At 37.4% G+C, this 7,676-nt stretch overlaps 1 pseudogene; it reads right to left on the bottom strand.

Moving 5' to 3' along the window:
- Window positions 1-2,503: 2,503 nt before the first annotated feature.
- LOC149143962 (26S proteasome non-ATPase regulatory subunit 8 homolog A-like) lies at window positions 2,504-6,767 on the bottom strand (annotated as a pseudogene).
- Between the last annotated feature and the right edge of the window lie 909 nt (window positions 6,768-7,676).

Genomic DNA, 7,676 nt, shown 5'->3' with positions numbered 1-7,676 from the left:
TTCTCATCCCCTGAGTGTCATGTATCCTCTGTAGGAAGTTGTGAAAGGTCAGTTTGTTGTCAATAGTCGGCCCCACTTCCTTAATGGGACCTATCAAGCTAGGTCATCTCATAGTAGCCCTCATCTCATGTTTACCCCAGCTGAATGGTGAAAGTTGGTAACCGTAGGAGAGGTGGTTACATTTTCCACTCTTTGCAAGATTAATGTAAATTTCATCAAGTTGTTGCTACAGAATATTGCACATATTGTAAAGAAACCAGTCCATGTTGAATCCCAAAAATGTTCTAGCCTATCACTATATTACAGTGGTCGAAGCCTCCTTAAACAGAACTACCAAATTGTGTCCCATGCATTTCTCTTGCGAGGCCACTAAAACCTGGGAGATACAATACCATATTTTATCCTCACAAATTGTCTAACTACGAAAAATTCATCCATTTGGACATCAAAAAAACTTCTCGTACAAAGAGTCTCATGCCAGGCGAAAAACACTTCAGCTTTCTCATCATGGCTAATTGAATTTGAAATACCGACATTGGATTGTTTTTGCCCGTAATTCAAACATGAACTTTATCCATGCAGTTGAACCCAATCTCCATTAGAAAAGCTTAGAGGAACTCTCTCTAAATTAGAAGAATGTATCCTTAATGAGTCATGCAAGCCATGTACCCTCACAAGTGCATACATATCACTATTTGTTCCCACTATTTATCCCTCCACGACACTCATATTCTTCATATTATTCAAAGTTGGAACTTTACATGACCACACATAATCCCCAACTTGAAGTTGATCCTTCAAAATCAATCAATTCCATTTAAAAGCATCATTTTCTTCAATCTTGTCTATAAAACAAACCCAACCACTTTCTCCAAAAATTGCATGTGGGTTTTGAAGTGCAAACAGTATATATACAAATGAGGGGTGATTTCTAAAACAATATTCAAAGCATCCTTTTATGATACTTTCAACAACACAAGGAAATCAACTTGGAACTTTAGGCTATTCATGCCTAATAACAACTGCGTTATAAATTTTAACTGTCGATTTACCATACCAAGGGTTTATTATTGTAAGAGTTTATATAATGCTACAACAAAATCCCCAACTATTTATTTCATATAAATTTGGACCTATAACATCTTCCCCCCATTATTCAGGTGTCATGTAACTTGGTGTGCCCAATCTTAATATCAAATTAGAACTTCACAATGGGATTCCTAGTAAGAACATTGGTATACCACAGTCTCTTATAAATTATACATCATGTTCATAAAGTAGGAAATTAAAAGGTTTACAATTAAGAACTAGGATTCCTTTATACTGCATCTCCATTACATGAGGAATTTGAAGTGCTTCACTTTCCCGTTAATCTGTCATCCTGTGATGTAGCGCAAGAAATTTGTTCAGCTAGTTTTGCGACGCAAGTAATGCGATGATTCAACGTTGTAGCACAAAGATTATGATTAGTGTTGTGGCGAAGTTTATAATAGTTTGAAAGGGGATACTACAATCCCTTGTGTCACTGATACAGTGTGAGGATGGTGATTAGTCAACACTGAGGCAGAAAGTAAATGGTTAGCCAATGTCGTGACAGAAAGATCATGAGTAGTTAGCATTGTCTTGGTCGATTCCAGATCCTATTGAAGAACATAAAGCATGTATCCCTCTATGGAAATGAAATATAATCATGTGTCTCTCCATGAGGTCAAAAGAGTTTTGGAATTGCAGTTCGTCCATAGATTGGGACCTCTAGCATGGTTGTAAAACGTTTTATGTGGTCTTCAAAAAACTATAAAGGGTGTTGTTTCCAAGTCATTATGCCTTGACTCATGTCCTTCAACTTGAAGTATTCCCACCACAAATACATTCTTTTATCGTCTTCCACTTTCATCTTTAACCAAATTTGTGTCATCGTGACCAATCCTCTTTTGATAATTGTATTTGAAGTGTTTTGGAATTAGATAGAACATGGAACCTCATTGATAGTTCTAGAATATGGGTGTGGATTTCCACTAGATGGAAAACTAGTTGTTACAACATCTGGCAAGTTTTCCTTTGATCCTGAAAATGATGAGAGCCCCAAACTAGATTCAATCATCTCATGTTGATGTGGGGAAGATTGAATCCATCACCATCTGATTCATTACATCTCTGGCCAATGTTAAGCTCATTCTCATTACTTGGAAAACTTTGCCTTGCTCTTGAAGAGGAAAAATATTTAAATAAAAAAAATCCAAACTCCTTTTCACAATTTCTTCTCTTCTGGATCAACAAAACAAAATTTATGCCCCTCAAATAATTAACACCATTAGCTTGAAATACAAAATCTAACTCATTAGCAAAGAATAAATATTTCTTAGATGGTTACATGGCATTGGTATTGGAAAAATTAAAATATTTTAAAATCAAAATTAAAACTTCATTTTGACACCAAGCACAAGTTCAGGTACACATTTCCCAGGGAGAAAGATAAAATCTAAGGTAAGAACCATTCCAATCTTTACACAATGTGTTCCAATTCACATACATACTCCAATGTTTGATTAATGATTTGCAATGAAGGAATCTCTTTACTTGGAGCAGACTCTTTCACTTTTTGGAAATACATAGCCATTCCTTATCTTCTGATGTAGATGCTCCTCATAGATGTATTCTTCTAATTCCAAATTAGAGGAGAACATCAATATTTTCATAGCATCTTGAAGTGACAAATAATCATATGCCTTCTCATTATAAAATGAAATTTTGTCTCTAACAATTTTTTGCAACAAGGTCCATAAAATAAACATAAGTTTCATGTGGTATTGCATGTCGAGCACTAAGAACATGGTTACAGGCATCTTCCATGAATGATTTATCTAACTCCACAGCATTCTTAATGCATGAATTCTAAATTACCTCGAGTGAAAGGAGCTCCAGCTCTATGTGAAATTCTACAATTATATTTTTCACCAAAATACGATGTAAATTGAACCCTAGGTTTGGATATTCCTAAGAAGATGGTCAAATAAGATCCCTTGCATATGTGTAATATGGATTCAACTGCAATAAATCCCTCTCAAAGGCATCTTGATCTTTAGTTTTTACACTGAGAACAACAACATTCTCAAAAATATCCCTTTCTAGCATCAGTTCATTAATTTTTGTAGGTGATTCACAATATAAGGGAGGAAGGCTTGGAAATCCTGCCAACATAACCTCTGAATCAAGGCGATACTTTTGTGCGAGATCATCTGATGAAGGAATCATTTGAGCATATGTTGTAATAGGTGTAACTTCACTAATAAAAAACTTCACATATTGAAGAAATGTGCCATGTCACCTATCAAACTACTTGCTAACCATATTTATATGTGATGCATTAGCCTCGATGACAACAATTGATCGATGCTAAGATATAAGACATAATAGAGGCAGTGGAAATTTTGGCTCATCTTTTGGGAGTATAGCATCTCTTAATCTACTCGTTGAATTGATTAGGGCCTTGTTATTTCTCGTAAGACCAAAAGATGTGGCTTGATATTGAAGAGTTTCACCACCAACCATTGCGTCTAATTGTTCATGTATCATTTTATTTGTCTACTAGCCATTTTCCATTTGTTGGATTATTTCTTGTGAGAGAACAATCTCGATACCTTCTCCTCTCTTAAGTTGATTAACCAGATATTGCAATGGACTCTCAACTCCATTGATGGACATTTCTTCTGCCACGATGTCAATATTATCATTGTGTCCAGTTGATACAAATTATTGTTTGCATATGCACTTGGAGATGATGATTTGCTAAATTCCTATTGATACAGAAGTATCAACATTCCTTTAAGGACAATGCCTAATAATGGAAAGATTTCTAGTCCAATTGCAACATTTCCCAAACCATGGACATATAAAGACGTGAATAAGTACAAGGTGAATGTGTACTATATGTTCTCACTAACTTCCTAAATTACAGTACTTGCATTGAAATGGATGTCCAATGATGAATAAGAGTTCTATATTTTATATAGGTTCGAGAATACAAGAACGAAGCATCAAAAGATAATGCACACAAATCGGACAAACAAAAGAACCTATTATGACCATGGTTAATTCGTGAATAGCATTCAATGATGATTAGGACATTTTGAAGAGTATGTCTAAAAAATTCAATTGAAATATCCATGAAGATTTGTAAAAGCAAAAGGGACCCAAAATTTTGAATGAACGGGGTGAAAATCTTGTGGGGGGGTTGTAGTTGCTACAACAGAACCATATTTGGCATGTATCTCCATATTTAAATTTAATATACTAAAGCTGAGATTTGTTGCATATGTCTCATGTTTATTTTGAGTTGTTGCATTTTTGGGTTTTCATATTGCCAAAATTTACTTGTTGCGTCGATAATTGAATGGTGTAAAATGTGCAATTTAATTGGGTTTTAAATAAAAAAGTGTTGAAAATAGCAACAAGAAATGCTAAAAATAGAATTACTAAAAATAGCACTGCTATAAATAGCATTTCGGGATACATTCCAATTTTAGTTAGTCCCTGAACTAAAATTGAGAATTAAAATTCGAATTTGATCTTAGCAGCTTTTTGAAAAATAATTAATTAATTCATATTGAGTTAATTAGTTGTAGGAAATCAAACATGAAGTCTATGTGAAGACATGCAACAATTTCTCTACTGATTGAGGAAGTTATCCCTTGATTAAGGAGATCAGGATGAGTTGTACTTTGAGTTGTAATTAGTTGGCTCAATTAACTGAGTTAAGTCCAATTAGATTAGTTCCAACAGTTTGTGGAACTGATTGTGAGTTCAGTTAGTTAATGCATGCATGCATATAACTGTTGCACTTCAGATAACTGAATATTCTCTCATAAATAACTCATGCATGTCAGTTTAGTCAAAGACCCAGTTGAGATTAGGTGATGGGACAGTGTACTATTAGTTGCAGGAATATTCCATTGAGGATATCTCTTGCATGCAGAAGGAATTCATTCCTTGGAGATTGTGCAGTTACTTTTGAGTTTGATGATTGTGTGATGAGGCCAATTCACACACGTGTCAGCATTGGACCCCAGGAGAAACTGCGGAAGGAAATAGGAGGCTTGAAGGGCTAAGGGAAGGCATATGTTGTGTCTATTCAGTCTGTGAGCTGCATTGTAGTATTGTATTGAGAGCTGGATAGCTTGTGAGCTAAAGCTTTGTGTAATTCAGACATATTTCCACTTGTATGATATTACAGAGATCGGGGTTTTTAGCTAAGGATTTCCCCAGAGTATTCTTCTGTGTTCATGTGTGATTGATTTCTCATTCTGAGTTATATGTGTTCTAATTGATCTTGCTCAAAATTGATTAAGCTTCCGCAAGTTTGTTGTAGAAGTAGATCTTGTATTTTGCTTTAGTATATTGCATAATCTGTTGATCTACAGTGGGAAATTCCACATGGTATCAGAGGAAAGGTGATCAAAGGAGAGACCAGTATACAAAGAAGGGAGAAGTTCGAAGTTTGAATTTCCTGATTGTAGAATTCAAATTCTTATCACGTCTCAAATTTCACCAATGGTGTTCAACGGTTTAAGACTCGAGTATGCCCTTGATGGCAACTCGAATTATATAGCCTGGAAGGATCGCATGGAAGCAGTATTAGAGGACAACAGTTTGAAGGACTTCATTGATCAAGAAGTCCCCAAGCCAGCAGCAGCTAATGCTACAGAATTGGCAGAATGGAAGAAATGTGTGGCTAGAGCAAGGAGAATCCTTCTGGAGGGAGTTCAGGACCGCATAATCTCGAGTCTCCATGGGAAGGAGACACCGTTTTCAATGTGGAAAACATTGAAAGATCTATATCAGAACAACAACGATCAGAGGAAGTTGGCGCTGAAAGACAAGCTTCGGAAAATCAAGTGTGAAAAGGGTGACACAATCTCTACATATCTGAACAAGCTCACCACCTGCAGGGATGAGCTTGGAAATGTAGGGATCATGACAGACGATGATGACATGGTGAGTCTTTCTCTCCTCGGTCTTCCTAAGAGTTGGCATAGCTACCAAGACTCGGTAAATGGAAGAGAGAAACTGCCAAATTGGGAATGACTTTGCTCGAATCTGATGCAGGAGGAGATAAGAAGAAGCACCAAAGATGGATCTTCATCAAAGCAAGATGATGAAGAAAATCTAGCCTTAGCGAGTAAGGCGAGGAAAGGGAAAGGGAAGGCATCCCATTCCAAATCCAGTTCTTCCCATGGTGGGAAGAAGATTGACAAATCGAAAGTGCAATGCTTTCATTGTCATGAGGTGGACCATTATGCTACGAATTGTCCACAAAAGAAATCCTCGAAGGGATCAGATGGTGAGGCACTAGCCTCATAGTTTGAGTTGGATTTCTCTCTCATCACATGCATGGTTTCATCCATGGTGGGATATGTTTGGTACCTGGATAGTGGAGCTTCATTCCACATGACCAGCGACAAGAATCTTTTTAGTACCTTGGAGGAGAAGGATCTCTAGATGCGGATCGAGATGGGCGATGATGGAAAGTACCATGTTTCAGGTGACCGTCCTCGTACAAACAAGGAATCACCATTCTGGCTCTCCATATTTTTTCGTCTCATTTCCTTCGTCAGCAAGGATGATACTATTTCATCAAACTGCAAGGCAGTTGCATTGCTACCTATTGAAATAACCAGACTATCCCACGAATCTAGTAGAGAACGCAACAAACTGATGCACTTATCTTCATCTGAAATTTTAATATCAACAGATGATAACTGACTTACCATAGTATTAAACGTGTTTAGATGCTCAGTCACCGAGTCACCATCTTTCATCCTCAGGTTATACAAATTTTTATGTAGGAACAGTTTATTCACCAGAGACTTATATTGGTACAAAGTCCCTAACTTGTCCCACAAAGCCTTCATCGTAGCTTCCCCTGATACATTCAGCAATACAAAACCTGAGACACACAATCGTATTATGCTCTTTGCCTTCCGATCCAACTTCTTCCATTCTTCATCGGACACCTCCATTGGTTTAGTTCCCGGATCTACCACAATCCACTAATCCTTATCCACCAACAGATCCTCCATCTTGAGTTTCCACAACTCAAAACTCTAACCATTAAATTTCTCGATCTCTATCTTTCCATTGCTCGCCATCTTCTTACATCACTAGAATCGATCCCGTAGATCTTCCACTGAACAGGGTCTACCGTAGGCCCGAGCGAAACCCTTCAGCAACAAAGGCATCCCCTTGAAGCCAAAACAACTCTGATACCAAATGTAAGTTTCAACCCGGTACAGAAATTACCTGCATACGGAATTCTAAAACACAGAAAATAAACAATGTGAGAGCATAACACATAAAACACATATACATAGAGATTTTCCCCTGGATCCCAAAACCGGGACTGCCAGCTTGATTTTTCATTATATTCCTTTCAGTGTTACAATACATATTTATACATGCCGAAGAATCCAATACCATGTACAGAAAAACTATCACATCCAAAACCATGGACCGAAAACCATCGCGTCCAAAACCATGGACCGAAAACCATAGGTAGGTCCGCCAAACCTAATATAGGGTCCAAAAAAAAATTTTCCCGGGGCGCTGCCTCTAACCCCGTAGAGGGGGGCTACCCGCCCCCCTCAAACCCCCCAGACAGGGGGGGTTGCCACCCACCCACT

The sequence above is a fragment of the Pinus tabuliformis genome, chromosome X, assembly GCF_031772625.1.
Source record: "Pinus tabuliformis cultivar Carrire ecotype Pingquan chromosome X, CPIR1, whole genome shotgun sequence".
In the NCBI taxonomy this organism is placed as follows: domain Eukaryota; kingdom Viridiplantae; phylum Streptophyta; class Pinopsida; order Pinales; family Pinaceae; genus Pinus; species Pinus tabuliformis.
The sequence above is the reverse complement of the archived record's forward strand: the minus strand, read 5'-3'. Positions and strand labels throughout refer to the sequence as shown.